Genomic DNA, 18,020 nt, shown 5'->3' on the forward strand with positions numbered 1-18,020 from the left:
GTGGAACAAACTTTGTATTCATATGAAACTTCACAGCTCTTAGGTTTCAGGATCATTGTACTGAAATCTCTGTTTTCTCTGACTCAGAAGTACCGCAGAATTACAGGGAATATGCTCAGGCAACGTATGAAACCACAAATTCAGGTATTAATTTGGTGATTTGTGGGGAATCTGGAGACCATAATCAACACATACCCAACCTCACAAAACCAGTTAGATTTGGCACAGAAATCTAGCAGAGATCAGAATTTGCCTGTCGTCTTCCTATTCTGCTGCAATTGCTGCACCCTCAGGTCTTGCTTATGTTTCCAATGGCCAGGGCAGATCGTCCTCTGACCTCTGATAGAGGTGCCTCTATAGACACGTAGCTATTGACCTGGCTTCAAATGTGGTTCACACAGGCCGTTCCTGGTGGGTGGGTACAGACGAAGCAGGGTTTGCTCTCTCCATCAGATATGCTATCTCTCTATAGCATAGAGAAGCTATAGGCTTCTATAGCAATTACTTTACTATCGCTGTTGCAGCTTCGTGAGAAGGGACATCCCTGGGGGATTTTCTCCATGTTGATTTCTGGTGGGTTTCCTGCAGCTCCAGTTTAGCCAGTAATACCCTTGCAAATTCTCATTGTGATTTCCCTCTCTCTGATTGTTCTCACAAGCCGTCATTAGCTTGGTAGTCTGCAAAGCACTGGTATAGTGAGGGTCAAACTTAAATATTACATCTTTTTCACTGTTTGCTTTCTAAGTTTTGAGGAGCATTTTTCATTTTATTTCTCTGGCCAAAGTAAGTCCAATAATTATCATCTGTTTTCATTTGAGTCTAGATACTGAAAAGAATAGGCTGAAGTTAAGACTGTATGATTGGCAGGAGGAAAATGGTAGTAAAAATAAACACTATTTACTTTTTCGGATTTTTGTTCTTTAAAAGCACTTTTGGTGGAAATAGTCTGAAGGGGGAATGAATATGTATTTCCATATTTACAGTAGCACAGTTAACTCTTCAAAAATTTTTATGTGCATATGCATATGTGTGTGTATAAATATATTTATATACCCACATACTGACTCGTGAACTTTTAATGGTATTGGTTCAGGCTACGTTGAAGTGTGTGCGGGTATGTGTATGTGTGCCCATACTGGGACATATTGAGGAACTGAGAATGTGTTAGCTGTTTTACTTGCCTGAAGCATGACTGACAGCACTGTTGTTTTTCTCACTGGTAGCAAGGTCAGTGGGCTGCACGACCAAATTAAATATATTTCGTGGGAACTGCAACAGTTCACTTTGCAGTGAGCTGTGAGCAGAGCAAGTATTGCCCAGAATGTCCAGGGCCAGAATATCACCCTTTGTCATCAAGTGCTGCTGACTATGTCTTCCTCTTCTCCGTCCCTGAAAATGAAAAATAGTAAATACACAGCCCATTTGCTCTGCCTTTCGCTTTCTTTCTACGTATTAAGTAATAAATTGGCTAACTGTGACACAGAGTGCAGAGCTTGGCTCCCACCGGAATTGCCTATTAGAACATGCACCTTGCTATAACATTCATCGGGGACATCTTAGTAGTGGTAAAGCTTCTGCACTATATATGTATATATACGGAGTGCAGTATCTGGTGTTATCGGGTGTCTTCTCCTGTCCATTCACAAGCCTTCAGGAAGCTTGGCTGAATAATGCCCTGAAATAGTCACCGATCCTCATATGGTGCACTCAGTGATTTTCAGTAGAGGTCAGATTTTAATTACAGGCATTGAAGACAGGGGAAGAAGCTTTTGGAGCTATGTTTGAAACCTGCAAACTTTGTCTTGGGAAAAGAGCTAATTCAGTACGGGCCCAGTGCAAACTCTCCTGAATTCAGTGGAAAGGATCCCACAGAGTTCAGTATGCTTTGGATCTCTGCCTAGTTGCAGTGTTTCTTAAAGAGCTCCAAACTTACTACAGGGACCATTTACAATTCACAAATACTGTGATTAAGTTAGTTATCTAAGGCAGCTGGCAAAATTTTAAAGGGTGACAATACATATGGTTCTATTTATAAATAAGAAATGATTTATCGAAGTATATTACTTTTTTTTTAAGAATATCTACTTTATAAAACTCTGTAAAGGAAAAATGTCAAGATCAGTTTTCTTTTTGACTAAATGAACAGCAGAGAAGTTACTTAAATCAGATTTTTAGTGTTCTAAAGCAATTCTTTGACATTCCCAAAGAAAGTGCACCCGAGAATTAAATGTGGCAAACAATGACACAAACTCCCTCTGTTGCACATACATATTGGACATTCATTTTCTAAAATGCCCTTCCATAAAGAAGCTCTGGTTGTAATAACTTCAAAAAAAGGTTATAGCTTGAAGCCTTAGATGAGTTTTTAAATGACCAATAAAGTGAAAGCATGATGAATGTTTTATTTTCTAGTCTGGAAACAGATCCTCAAAAAAGACCTCTTCAATTACAGGCATAGGGATGGCTACTACCAGTGGCTATACAGTACAGCAGCAAATTTTGGGTCAAACATCTGGACAAAGCTTGAAGTCTCTTCTTGTGTGGATTTCCCTTCTCAGTTTAGTGTCACCTGTCCTCTTCCAGTTATTTTGTGTGTACGAAGCTTGGATGCACACTTTTGACAAAAGTTCAGTCATTTGCTTTCTGGAAGCAACATCTCTGAATTTCCTCGTCATGAGATCATTCAGCTAACAGCATCAGTGATTGCCAACAGTCGCTTCAGACACGTTCATCAGAAAGAACTGTCCATCGGTGTTGCTTGCATGAACTGATTTTCTTCTTCCTTTGGGCTTCTTCTTGTTAGGAGAGTTGTGAAGCTTAACGTGTACTTGTGACATGCCTTAAGATTAATGGTTTAAAAGGGTTCTTTATAATAGCATAGACATAAAGTGTTCTTTCTATTAAACATTCTGTCATTGTGCTCCAGAAGTCTCTAGACCACTGTATATTAGGCAAATGAAGAGAATATAACAGGAAGGTGCCTTGGGACAATCAGGTTTGCTTTTAAATGGATAAGTATTTTTACACAATTTATTCAGAACTTGGAAGTCTTAACCAATCAAAATTACAAATATTTCATGAACTAATTGCAAATGTTTTATTTCCGCATACTTTGGGATGACATTTATAATAGTAACATCTTAGTTTAGGTTACAGGAAAATGCATTTTGAAACCGATTAATAGCAGGTAGCACTGTGCAAGCACTGCAAAGCACCGAGCCTGCTGAGCAAGCTGTCAAATATTTGCCATAGTGCACAGTACCCTTGCATAGTCAAATGAAAAGGAAATATAGGCAGGCCCATAAAACTGAATGGGAACACGATGAATCACCACTTAAAAGCTTGGTCCCCACTGGCTGCAATAAGTGGTTTAATTTTTTTTTTTTTTTCAAATTAAGCTTGTGCATGAATGAACGTGAAACTTCATGCAGGTTGTGTACACATCCCTTGATTGCAACATGCGAATTGTCACTTGGACATGCATCAGTTTGGTTAGATCAGCAACATGGTTGAACTTAGCAACAAGCTTGGAGATGAGACAAATTGGCATGGAAGTGTAGGGAAAGTTTCCACAGCTGCTGTACCACTCCTTTAAATAGGGAACATTAGTTTTGGGCACTTCTACTTTGGCACCTTTCACTAACTTTGCTTGCACACAGAAATGCTCGATTAAAATAAGCTTATTGGGTGGTATTTATAAAGCTTGGTCTCAGCTGCCCTTGAGTGGCAATGTCTAACACATTATGAATAGTGCAGTTTTCAAATAATAACCAATTTGCCTGTCTGGTTAGGTGTATCGCAAAATATGAAGCACTTTTGCCCCCAAAATACACACAAAAGCCTTGTTAAAAAAAAAAGAGATTCCGTGAAAATGTCGTTACCATGGTTATGAAAACAAATTGGGTTTTTGCAGGTGCAAACAGTCTATTAGTGACCTAACTGATCATTTGTTCATGCAGTTATTTCCACACAAATCTGTGGCAACTGCATGGAAAAAATTATGTTTAGTGTGGTACCCACATCTTGATGATTCCTATCTCGAGGCATGAGGAGGAGCCAAAAGTTCAGTAGGTTTCAGAAAAGCATTAGAATGGATAATGAGCTTATTCACAGTGAAATTAAGAAAAATGACAACACCTTTTTACAATATTTGTGCAAGTCCTCCCACCCACGGGGCAATAAAACTATATCACTGTGATAGCAATGGAGAAATTATTTTTGTGAGCAAGATATCCCATGGCTACCAGTGAATGTTTATCTAGAAAATCCTTGGTCCATTCTTAGAGACGGAAACACAGACCAAATTTTTTCAGAGCTCAGGAGCTTTAGATGTTGCACGTCTTGGGAGAAATTATTATAATTTGTATCTAATTAAACTGATGATGGTATTGTTTGATCTTTTAAAAGTAACACACTGTTTTCTTCCTTTTTTTGTGGTATGGATGCATTTGAAACTGTTATTAGACAACCATGTTTATGAAACATCTCTCAGTGAATACATTTTGTTAAGTAAGTATATTAAGCCTCAAGTTGTGCCAAGGGAGGTATAGATTGGCTATTAGGAAAAAATTATTTACTGAAAGAGTGGTCAAGCATTGGAACAAGCTGCCCAGGAAAATGATGGAGTCACCATCGCTGGAGGTGTTCAAAAAATGTGTAGACGTGGCACTTTGGGACATGGTTTTAGTGGGCGTGGTTGTATTGGGTTGATGGTTGGGCTTGATGATCTTAAAGGTCTTTTCCAACCTTAATGATTCTGTGATTCTATGATTTTAATTTTTGGCAAATAATTAGCATATGAAGTTGGTATAAATTAACTACTCTGACATCATTAGTTTTGCAAGTCTTGAATTCAAGTTGTGGACGTGGTCCTCAATCAGAAAGAATTAACCAAGGTAAAAAAATTTTTTATAAATGATCCATATGATGTCTCCAGTTAACTGTCTAGATGTAGAAAGAGTAGTTTCTTAAATTTTGATGAACAAGTTTGAGTTTTAATATAGGCATTTAGGCCAAATCCTGCCCTGCCATGTGCCTGCCTAATCACTGATATACATGTGTCGGAGTTCACATTCTTGATGATATTGGCAGTAGATCCCAATGAGAAGTTCAGAAAAAACAGTGGAAAGCCTACTGTTGACTCTGCCTGGCTTTGTTCTGGTCTCTGATTGTGCAAATTCCTTGTGCGCAACGATGGCAAACAGTCAGTCTTTGGCACTGGTGTTCTCTCCAGAAAGGAACAGATACTTTCCAGAAGGAAAAAATCCCAGGTATTAACACCTAGTTAGGAATAATCAGCTGCACAAATGTAAAGTGGGAATAACTGGTTGGGTGGCAGTTTCCTAGAAAAAGCTGTGAGGAGCATAGAGAATCATATCTGAATATAAGCCTATACACCATGCTGTTACCAAACAAGGCAATCATTGCACTGTTCTCATTAAACAGATCTATGGTGTGCAGTGGGTATGAAATGATCCTTCTTGGCATTGGTGAGGCCTCAACTAGAGCACAGTTTCCCTTCTTGAACTTTAAGAAAGACATGGACTAGCCAGCGAGCCTGGAGGAGAGCAAGCAGAATAATCAGAGTTACGAAACATGACTGTGAGGAAAGTTTGAGTAAACTGGCTTTTTTCAGCCTAAGAAAAAATTTTTCAAGGACTGAGGAGGGATATCACGTAGTGATGTGCAAATAAATGAAAGATTGCACCTATGTGGAAGGCAAATGTGCTTTTTGTCCGTGACGGATAAGACAGAAGCAATAGGCAAGGCAACTATGAAAACCCTATAATGATAAGGACAGCAAAGACTTAAAATGTGTTACTCACAGAGGTTATGGCATTGCAGTTGATATATATATTAGACACACCTTTGTGAGAAACAGGACAGATATCACTGGTTTTGTTTGAGGTGCAGCAAAGAACAGGTGGTTGTTCAATGCTCATTTCTGTTCCTGTAATTCTGGGATTTACCGATAGGTTGGCATATATCGCTCTGTCAACTTAAGGCAATGCTGTTGCCGAAGATGGGTTGAATCATACTTTCAGTAAAAAAGTTAATTAGACATATGCCTGGTGGTTTTACCGTATGAAAATGCACCTTATCTACCTTGAGAAATGTAGCAAAGATGGAAATAGGAAAGCTGATATTTTTTCAGTTTCTTTTTCTCATTTTTTCTGTAATGCTGATGAGTTTATTGGCTGATTAGAAGTAGAAACCTCTTGTTTGTATTTTGCATTTTAACCTTTAATGATAGCATTGCAACAGTATGGTCATGCTCCTGTCTACATGCAAGACAGATTGCCCACCAACCTCTTGGAAAATTGAATGACTACTTGAGGTGAGTTTGAAAGCCACAGAACATGTGTTTAGCTGCATTTTATTCTCTTGCCCGCTCCCACTGTAAACTCAGCTTCACAGGACTTGACCAGTCTCAGCAATTTCTACTGTCTGAGCCCCTCATCTTCAGCTGTCAACACCCAGCCCATTCATCACTAAGGCTGTCAGAGCTGACGTCTGTATCTGAAGGAGGAAGGATGGTGCACATGGAAGAATCTGGACAGGATGCCTCCAAGCTCACCTTTAGGAATGTCAGTTGTTTTGTATTTGTAGCATTTGGGCTTGCTCAGAGGTCAGCAGTGAGAAAACGCAGCCTGAATAAAAACCAGAAAGTTGAAGGAAGAAGCCTTGGCTGTTTGCGCTACTGCTACAGATGGACCCCCTTTAGTGTTTCGCTATAGCAAGGCATGAAGCTGCCTTCTACTCTGCATGCGTTCTTTTGTCTTGTTAAACTGGAAGGAGCTGTAGGGGAAACTGGAATTTTGGACTATCTTCTATGCTCAGCAGTGATGACAATGATTTCAATCCACTGCTTAGAAGGTTAGCAGGGTTTTTTTCGTATAAATAATTCCCAGCAACTGGAAATCACTGACCACTGCTTTTCCTTGAACTGTGTAAGTGAACTTTCCAGAGAGGATAACAGCACATAATTTCCTCTTACAAAGGATGATCAAGTAGAGGGGTGAGTGATCCTTCCAAAACGGGAATGATCACATGTACTGAAAAACAACAGGGCTTATAATAATTAGCATAGCCTTTGTATATACATCATTTCAATCTATTAGCTCCTGCAACAGGCCAACAGAATTCAGAGCTAGTGCCTTCCTGCTTCATATGCTGAAAGCCTGCCCTGTGACAAGGCAAGTCCTTCTGGGGCAAATGAGTCAGATGGTCAGATTTTTCCAGAGAGACAGTCTTGGCAGGTCTTTTCCTGATGCCTCAAGACAGAAAGCTAGAAGTTTCTTAGTGTTGTGAATGTACACAATGGGATCAAATTTTTTTTTTTTTTTTTTAGCAAAAGCTACTCCCTGATGCCTTACAATTTTAGACTAAGGGTCTTTATTTCACATTTCCTAGTTTTAGTGTACCTGGGTTCTCAAAAGAGCATTTTAAAAACACCAGTAACTAACACTAATTTCATAGTGAGTTCTGACTATGGTAGGTATCTGGAGCTCTCTCTAATTGGTCTTAGCACTCTGACAGGGAGAGCACACAGGTCTGCCTTTGATTTGAATTGGAACTGAACACTTGTATCAGTGAAAACATTTGACAAGTACAGCTGTCCTATTTGGGATTAGGAAACTGTTATATGACAACAGTAAAAAAACCATTCAGAGAGTCACTTTTTTCTGACATTGTATGATTAGACTTCATAAAAAATAAAAACAATTATCTTGAATATTAAAGTTATTCCATCCACTTCAGTGAAGAGCTGATTCCTTAAATGCCCATTCTGCCTAGCTTCTAGATAAAAATTCAAACAAACCATATAGGACTTGCTTATTATTTCCTCGGATCACACAGTTTTCTTGTTAGCAGGTATGATTTTATGGCAGCAAACCTTAAGCAAAAGCAAGAAGATGGAGTAATCTTTAGTTCAAAAAACTGTTCTAACATCTATGAAACATTTTTACATTTTAGAAATGGTTTGTTTTCAAGTATTAATAGTGGAAGTTCAGGAAATTAAGGGCCAAATTAGCAAAGCAGCAAGACATGGTGTCTGACAGTCTAGGCACCAATAATTATGTCATATCCAAACTGAATTACTTCTGTATAGTAAAATAAGCATTGTCATTGCCATTTCTCTGGCCCTGCGTCCAGCTGGCATGGTCTGGCTATACCCATATGATTACATTTTTCTGGTTTCCAAAGCAGGAAAGAGTATAGAAATGTCTAACTGCATACCTGGAACAGTTTCCGGGTTAAATTCTGAATCATACCTGGGAATTGATTGGGATAGTTTTGGGTGGTCTGGACAAAAAGCGTGCCAGAGACCATTCTCACCATTTAGCAGCATAGGGAACGAGCTCTGACTCTGCCATCCTGAGCCTTGCAATGCATTTCCAGCCATAGGGGCAACCTGAGACTTGGGTTGATCTAAGACAAGTTTTGAGGGGAAATAGACTGAAGAGAGGTTTCAGCCGACTGAAGAGAGGTTTCAGCCACCTGAATGAACAATTATTCACTCCAGCCTACTGCAAGGCTCTTCACGTTCTAGCTATTCTTGTTGCAGCACCTACCTGATTGTGGATCCTTTTGGGTTTCACTTTCCCTACAGACTCGGGTATCCCATGTGGTTACTTGCTGGAGTATGCTAGAGTGCAATGAGTGTGCTAAGGTAGCTATGCCTTCCCTATTGCAGCATAGCACTCATGATGTGAAGAGCTCTCTCTGAGACTAGGTTGCACAGACAGGCGTAAGGTCCTCTCTCATCTCACACTGTTCTTGTCTCATCTCACCTCATGTTGTCACAATGTTGACACGATCTCTGGGCATATAAAGTGGTACCCACAAAGACAAACAGGACAGTTTTTCCTTTCAGAGCTCTTTCTAATTCTGGAAGTGTGGCCAGTCCTTGATGAACCATGACTTGGGTGGGACTCGGGATGAACTTCATCACTGAGGCTGACTCAGACAACACAACAAACTAAAGACCATGATAAAGGCTTCGATACTGGAGAATGAGCAGGTGCCCACGTTGTCATGTACACCCACTAACGCAAGGCACTCCATCTCTGTTTTCCTTGGGAAACATCATGAAGCAGGTTAGCCTCCCTTCCAGCATGTTCCCAGCTGATGCGTAACTGCCTCTGCCACAAGTTTCCTGTGTGACACTGAGCTTGTCACATGTACATGTGGTACATCTGCACTCATCCTGACTTGGGTGCAGTGTCGTAGTGATGCGGTTGTATCATATCTGAGGCGAATTACTATCTCTTCAGGGAGCTGTGTTTTGTGGTGTTTTCTGGGCAAACCAGCTCATTTGGAAGTAGTCTGGGATTTTTATTGTGCATTGTACTATGCAATATTAACCTATCCTTGATTGTTATGCATCTCATTTGCCTATTTTAAAATAGGACTAATAATACCTAATTTCTTTTATTAATTGATTTTATTCTCTATTTGGATATTAAGGTTTTCAGGGCAGCCTGACTTCCTTCTTATGTGTATAGAAATGCAGTGTCTAGTACTACATAAAACAATAATGTAATACAATTAATAATACTATTATGATGACTGGTGTTAAGAGCTGGTGTGAATTGTTGTGAATTGCCTTGGATAGGTAAATAATTTTGCAGCACAATTTCACCCCCTGCAAATATTGGATTATGCTATTTTTCTTTCAGGCAAAATTTCAAGTTTTTAGTGCTTACTGTCCCTCAACTTCCTGTCCTTCATCCCTTCCTTCCTCCCTCCTTCCCTTCCTCCCTACCCCCTTGCCTTCTTTTCTCATCTCTCCCTCTTTCCCTCCAGGGTGCGATCAGACCAGCTTTGCAATTCTTTTTGACTTGTGGATTTCCAAAATCTCCAGGATTTTGAGGATTCCTGAGGAAGCTTCTTATATCTAAGTTGCTGTATGGCATATGTGAAAATATACTTCTTGGGCACCACTCATGGACCTTTTTGGAGTATACTGTTGATCCCTATGAGTCCATAGGTCAAAATTTGAAAAACATTCACATAGGTAATTATCACAAACATTGATGATTGTAATGTCTGTATTTTTTTGCGGGAAGGACCTCTCAAACTTTGTGAAGGTTTCTGCTTTGTCTGTGTGCATGTATGTATAAGTGTATTTCTGAGACTTGTGAGCTTTATGACTCATACCTGTCCTTCACAAAAATTGCAGGATCTTTATGGTATTGATGGAACACTTTATACCTGGTGCATCTTGATAATATTGCTTCAGGTATTAACTGGATAATAAATAAGAACTTGCAAGTTCTTATACAAGAACTACTTATGGCTCAGAATTTTAACCCCAGTTCCTGGATTCAGAGCATAATTACCCTCATCATAAAAGAGGTGATAGCAACCTATGAAAACTTTCTGATGGATGACTGGGAACTGAAATAAAAACTCTTTTCTTAACAGCGCTTCTGGGCATCCCACAATGTCATCTTTATCTATTCAACATTTAGGTGGGAGGGATGGGACGAGATTTGACTGAGTGGCAGTGCAGGCCTCATTATCTTCCCACATTATGTCATGTTTTTCTGGTCACTTATCAAATATATCCACTGGTGAAGAAATGTATTTAAATGCCATTGGAAAAAATCTGAAACAATTCTGACAGACTGGTATTTTCTCCTCATCTGTTCAGTTAGCATTAATCTGATGGAACTACAGTGCATTGTTAAGACCTCCATTTGAAGAAGTCCCATGCAAATGTACAGACATAAATTATCTCTGTGGAGTTTCTTTGCTGAGTGACTGTGTAGTTGTTAAACTTTTCTTTTTTAACCTGAACGAGAAACATTGTTTAATATATTTAATTTCTCTCTCTTTTGTTAACATAGCAGATTCAGGGGGACGGCTGCTTTGTCTGACCTCCCCTCCATGGGAATAGTAACTATAATGGGTTTAATTAACTATGTGGTATTGACGTAATTAGTTATCCCAGTGATTATTCTTCTTTAATAAAAGCACTTCATTTGGGATGCATTTCTCTTCTGCATATGCAGAGCCCGACACCTATATTTCATAACAGTCTAGACATCAGAACTGTGTGCATATTTTAACATCGGCCCTTGAGAGAGAGGTTATCTTGCATGGCTTAAGATAATTGGGAAGTAATGATTTTGCCCCCTGGTTTCAGACTCACTCGCCTACTGAGAGTGAAGGAGGTGGGGTGAGGAACAGCAGCTCGGTTTGGGGAAACCAAGAGGGGAGAGGGGAAGTGCTGGATTTGGAAACTGTGTGCTCATGTACTGACTCTTTCTAACTTTTGGAAACCAGAGAACAGTAACGCCAGAGGGAACTGAGAAAGTTTAACCTGTGGGCAAAGTAGATGTTTATTGATATGGTTATGTACACGGAACCATTACTTTATGACATAAGCCTACACCCATTGTGTTATATTTACATTCATCAAGCCTCAGTAACTCTGTTGCTGTTAGTACACAGCCATATCGACAATAAGGAATGAATTTTAGTTTTCAGTTTGGTTTTGCTCTTTGTTGTGTATTTTTTTTTAAATTTTCCTGGGAAGGCACTGTGCATTGTGTTTCATCCCTCTGGCTAATCTTGAAGAGCAAAGCTACAAGGAAGAGAGATTACCATATGAAAATGTCATTTTATATCGTATGAATACCTCAGGAAAAAAAAGAACAAAGGTAAAAGGTCTAGGGGAGGAGATTAACTCGCTGTTCATGGATCAGTCTACCACAAAACACTATGAATGAACTCCTTTAGCTTACCTCTCAGTTCATAGCTGGGGGGAGGGATTCCTGTCTGATAAAATATACTAAGAAATTAATGCATTCTGCACACAGCCTACTTCATGGGTAGGAGGTGTTATTCCTGTTCCTGTTGCTGTATTTTATCTAGCATTTTTAAAGGTTTTTTTCTCTCTCTCCCTATCTGATCTTCTTCATCTCTTTAGTTTGCAGAACTGTGCTGCAATCCCTTCAGTCTTTCTTTCTTTCCCTGTTGAGAGAGACAGACTGAAATCACTGCAGGCATTTGAATGCTTTGTGCAGCACAGGAGTGAACTCTGTGGGTCATCGTAACAGCCAAATACATAAACAAGTTCCCAAGAAATGTGGCAAGCCAAGCAAATGGGGAAGAACTTGTTGTGAGACCTGCAAACACGGCTTGTTCTGTAATCAGAAGGGATGCTTCACTGAAGCCCCCATCCCTCATTAAATGAATAAAATCATGTGTCCTTTATTTTAATCCTGTATTCCAGAAGCAAGGATAGAGGCTGAGGATTTTAATTTCATTGTTTCTAACAAATCACTGCGATGATATTGACGAAGGTTGATTCCTCTACCTTAGTGTTTCAGAGAATGTCAGTATGGAGGCAGGTGCTGGGCATTCAGCCACTTTTTTTCAAAAGCAGAAAAGGAGATCTGTGACAGCCTTGCTGCAAATACTGTAGCTTTCTGAGACATTTTGTTTGGTTTGATGTTGTGCTGCAATGACGAGAGAGGAAGGATCTGTTATGTACAGCTGCATGAATCTCTGGATTGAAGTTTTTACAGCCTTAGATCCTCTTTTATACAGTAAAGGGGAGATGAAAGCAAATAACTCGCATGCCACGAAACAGAGGTACAATGGGATTCTGAAAGGCTTAGCATTCCTGGTAAGAATTTGATCGAAATTCAGACAAGGGAACTTTGCACTGTCGTTTGGTGGAGTGACAAACAGGGTAAAAATACCTCCAAAATCTTCCTTTTATTTTGTCAGCTCCAGCTTGATTGAATTAGCAAAGGATGAGTCACAGTTAAAAAAAGAGCCATTCTCCCCTGAAATTTATTAAAGTTTGGGTGGTAAAGAAGCACATGTTTATTTCCTAAATGAAATGCACGCAGAATATGTATCAGGCCATGTGAAGAGTAGTGCTACTTTCCTATGCAAGACATGTTCAAAAATTATCTTTTACTAAGATCATAAAATGGCTCCAAATCTCAGTGTAAGTGGGGTTTCTGTTCTCCGCAGTTATTTATCCACTGTCAGATCTTGTATATCTTCCATGAAAAAATGTTTGGGTGAAAGTGGTGAATAATGTAAATAAAGGCTGGTTGTTTACCAAAGACTGTTCATCTTCAGGGAGAGTTCTCCTGTTCTAAAAAGTGTTCTGTGTGTATTTCTTTTCCGAAAGGTGCCACTAACACTGTATCTCTGGTCAGTTTAGGTAGGGTCGAACCAATGTACGTGTCAGTCACAAAACTGGTATGATGTGCTGTTACCTGTGGTAACTTAAAACACGCTGGTTACTGACATACATAGTCTGTTGTTTACTTAGTTTTCAAGAATGTTACATGGTGATAGATTAGAAAAGCAAAAAAACCTTCACTGAATGAATCTACTGATTCTTGGATAATGCTGGGTAATAATAAAAATAATAGTAAAAGAAGAGCCCCTGAGAATGATGTGGATCATTCTCACCTTCAAATAACATATGCCACCACGCAGCTGTTCACTTGATCGATGAGTAACTGTAGTTTGGAGTCAATAAGACCCCAGCAAAAATCCTTGCAATGTTCTAGATGTACCATGATCATGATTGCAGGCCTATTAGGCACTTAAATAAAGAGAGCAGGGTGCCCACAGATTAACTAGTAATATTCCTGCAAGAAGTCATAAAGGAAAAAAATAAAGGTACTTGTAATATATTAGTTGTTAGAACCTAGCTCATGCAGTCAAAGCGTAACTGATTGTTGTAGCACTAACCTGCAAAACAAAAGTCCAGTTGTTTTACCCGCTGTAGAAGCAGGTATGTTCTATGGCTTTGTCTACACTACACTATATGAGAAGGAGGAACAACTAGTGTGGTTTGGGAGGAGCTAGTTGCATTACTGGGTTACAGAGCTCTGCACAGGGACACAGGTAAATTACCCCAGGAGATTTGCATACCATTGTGGCTCGGTACCCAGATCTGGGTTTGGAACTTGTTCATCACCTGTACTCAGGTCTGCCATATTGTGGCTTGTTTTCACCTGACAAATCTAAGTAAACTTTTCAGGTGGTCATATTCTTCACAAGAGGTCCTCCTGCTTACCTATCACAACAGACAGCTTCCTCTGCCAGCAGCATCCTGGGCTGCATTAGGAGGAGCATTGCTAGCAGGTGGAGGGAGGTGATCCTTCCCCTCTACTCAGAACTGGTGAGACACATCTGGAGTGTTGGGCCCAGTTCTGGGCTCCTCAGTACATGACATGCTGGAGAGAGCCCAGTGAAGGGCTACAAAGATGATGAAAGGACTGGAGAATCTATCATATGAGGAGAGGCTGAGCTGGGACCATTCAGTCTCTTCCCTCAGAAGAGAAGGCTGAAGGGGATCACATCAATATGTGTAAATACCTGATGGGAAGGAATGAAGATGACAGAACCAGGCTCTTCTCAGCAATGGTCAGTAGCAGGACAAGAGACAATGAACACAAATTAAAACATGTGGAATTTCCACACAGGAAAACACTTTTTTACTGTGAGTGTGGTCAAACAGAGAAACAGGTTGTCCAGAGAGATTGTGGAGTCTTCATCTGTGGTCATATTAAAAATCCAACAGGACATGGTCCTGGGCAACCTGTTCTAAGCGACCCTGCTTGAGAAGGGGAGTTGAACTAGACAATCTATGGAGATCCCTGTCAACCTGCCGATATGATTCTGTGATTCTGTCTGGACATTTCTTGGGAATAAAGTATCATCAACAGCTAACAACATTTTGTTGGTAACTCTGGGTCATCACAACCTGGGGTTTCCATCCAGAATAGCGGTAAACTAGTCTGCAGAAGGGGCAGAATAGCCTGGCTGTCAAAATGCACTTTGTAGCTAGATGATAGATCACTGAGACACTCGAGAGGGACATCCATACAGATTCAGAAAGAAACCATGTACTGTACACAGTTTTCTGCACTCCCAGTAGATTGAAATTGCAGCCAGGGCACTCAGAGAAGGCTCACAAAAGGTACCAGGTTAATAATTTTGCCCAAACTAATTTTGTGCAAGTAAACGAAATCTTTCTGTGCTTTAGCTTCCTACCTATAAAATGAGGGTAGCTACCAGTAATGTTTCCTTTTCTATCTTTTGTATAGGTCCAGGTATAATAATAACAGGTCACTTCGGGATATACTTTAGTGGGCATGGTGGTGTTGGGTTGATGGTTGGACTTGATGATCTTAAAGGTCTTTTCCAACCTTAATGATTCTGTGATTTTGTGGTTCTGTAAACCAGACCTATTCTCATTGTATGAAGTTTGTGCAGCTGAACCACACATGAACATACAATGCATACAGAGGTAATGATATTGGCAACAAATTAGGATCCTGTCCATTGGGAAGAATAACATGTTTGTAGCATGTTTATCTATTGGGTTTTCACACTAGGACTTCAAGTGCTACACACAAATTAAAGAAAATATATTCTTGAACTCCAGAAGCTGCTATGCAATATTCTTAGGCAAACTAGACCAAAATGATACCATCAAGAGATATGTGTCTCTATTTTGCAGACCCTAACTAGATGCTAGACGACCCTTCAATCAGCCTCTAAATCAATATTATGTGGTACTCAGGAATATTGCTTTCTGCTTGTGTTAAAGCCATTTAGTACAATATGCCTTGTGATAAGTCACTAACCATCTTCCTGTTCTCTTGGCTCTTTTCTGTGTATATTAACTAGGGCTATCTGGAAGATCTCTGGAAGAATAATCTGTCAGAGAATGCAGTTTTATATAAATCCAACAACTTCACACAATTAAATTTTTTTTATGGAGTTCCATTTTGAAGAAAAAGGGAAGAGTAAAGTTGTAACAAACTCAAACTGCCTTGCTTTTGATAGTGTCAAAATAAAGACTGTAATTTCTTCACTTTGAAAGACTTCATTTTAACATGTGCATAATGTATATTATTAAAACAAAGTGAAATTATCAAATTGAATTATTTTTTAAATTTTCAGTCATTTAGCTTCTGATTTGTCTGAAATGTAAAGAATATTTATATAATCCTGGTGAGTAAATTTTTCATTTCCTGATTTCATTCCAAACCAATTCAAAATTCTCTAAGGATTGGAAATTCCCACCTTCAGAGAGCTCACAGAATGCTTCCTATATGCATGAATCAAATGCTCTGGTAAATAAGTTCAATAATGCTTTTTCTCTGATGTTAAGCTACACTTTGGCTGTGGAAGATAGAGAAGACTCTGATGCATTTCAGATTGTACAAGATGTGAATATGAATAGCGTGAAAGATGCCACATAACAGGAAGGATGACACAAGTAACAATAGGCTGTGGGTACTGTTATGCAACCCAGTTCTAAAGCATAGCTGAAATAGGTATCTACTGTGCCAGGCTCTACCTACTGATAGTCATAGATTTAGCATGAGTTAACTATAATCTATATTCCATTGAAGATTAGGGGAGGAAAATATTATAAAAGATAACACTGCTTAAATGATGTAATTACAGGCTTCATTCATGCAACCCCTTTACTAGCATCACTATCAGTGATGTGAAAGTCAGCACTGCAGAAAGATAGAGGTGGGAAACCATGTTATTACCAGTCTCATTACTTCTGAATTTTTGGTTAAGAATCATGGGAACACATTCCATTCTGGAGAATCTCAAGAGCTGTTTTACAATTTAAATGACATTTTCTTGTTCAACTCATTTGAGCCTTGAATTTTGTCCATCATATTTATTCACATTTGTGACATACAAATAAATCTGTTTCTGTTTCCTCTTTAGCCCTGCAGAGCCAATGCAACTATTACTGAGAGGCCCGAACTTTTCCTCTTAAGCCTATGAACAGAGTAACTGACATGGATTCATTTTGGCTTTTGGTTCTACCAAGGCAGGCAATAGTCTTGCATAGGTGTAAGAGACCAAAATTTGACTGCAAACTCTTACAATGGACTATGAGGCAAGAGGCCCAAAAGACATACCTCACAGTTGGAACCAAGGACAAGTTTGCAGGGCTGGCTGTTTATGTCTTTTTACATCAAGAGAAAATGAATGTGACTTGGAAGTTCAGAGGCTTTAATGACACAGGACCAGATTACCTATAGCTGTCTAGTTAGAATGGCATTTGCAGATTTGAATAATATACTTTAATTTTGGGAAACAGAACTAGAATCTCCTGAAATATGGCAAAAAAGGCTGATCTTATTGTGTGTAGCTGTGACCAGAAGAGCTGGAAACTTGAGGAGAAACCCTCCTCTTCTAAGCTTTCCAAACCAGCACCAGTACTTCAGTCAAATTTTTCCTGTATGTGTGTTGCGTGTAAGAAGCAATAGCAAGAATCTTGTGCACTGCTTGGTACATGGAAATCCCCAGTTATGCATTTTAATAAAGGTAGTAAACTAATATCTAAAACAATGTTTTACAAGTCAAACACTGTTTGGTGAGCTTTACAGAGTTTGTCAAATCTTGTCAAGAATGATTTGTCAAATAATTTAAGACACAAAAACATACAAATAATCAAATAAATCATAGGAATATTACCCAATGAACTCTGCCTTTATGAATTAGTGTCAACCTGTTATCTGTCAAAACAACCAAGCTTCATGCATTTTGAGAGAGAGCTGAAGTGAGATGAGTTTGGTGGGAACGCACAGTGCTGACCTGCTCAGTTGAAGGGTGCATCTTGATAGGGCACACTTTTAACAGATGAGCAAGGATCCTATAACCAAGATAACCCTGGTCAAATGTAATGCAAAAGTGTCTGGAGCCACCAAAATAGTAAAAAGAAAAAAAAAATTCCCAAGTAGCCTGGGAAATGATGATACACAGAGATGAAGGGAAAATAAATTAACTTTGGAGACCTTTCTCTGTGTCAGCTTTGACTGCATGAACATCTTCTAACTGCTTTTAATATGCTCTCGATGTTAAGTTTCACTGAAGAGCATTAGGAATGTAAAGCAACAGAATTACAGTCATTAATTGAGATCTGTCATATTCAACAGGAAAGACATATCAACAAATATTCAGAGAACTCATAGATTCACAGGACTAAAGGACTG

The sequence above is a fragment of the Phaethon aethereus genome (genome assembly GCF_964289735.1).
Source record: "Phaethon aethereus genome assembly, chromosome: 3".
In the NCBI taxonomy this organism is placed as follows: Eukaryota; Metazoa; Chordata; class Aves; order Phaethontiformes; family Phaethontidae; genus Phaethon; species Phaethon aethereus.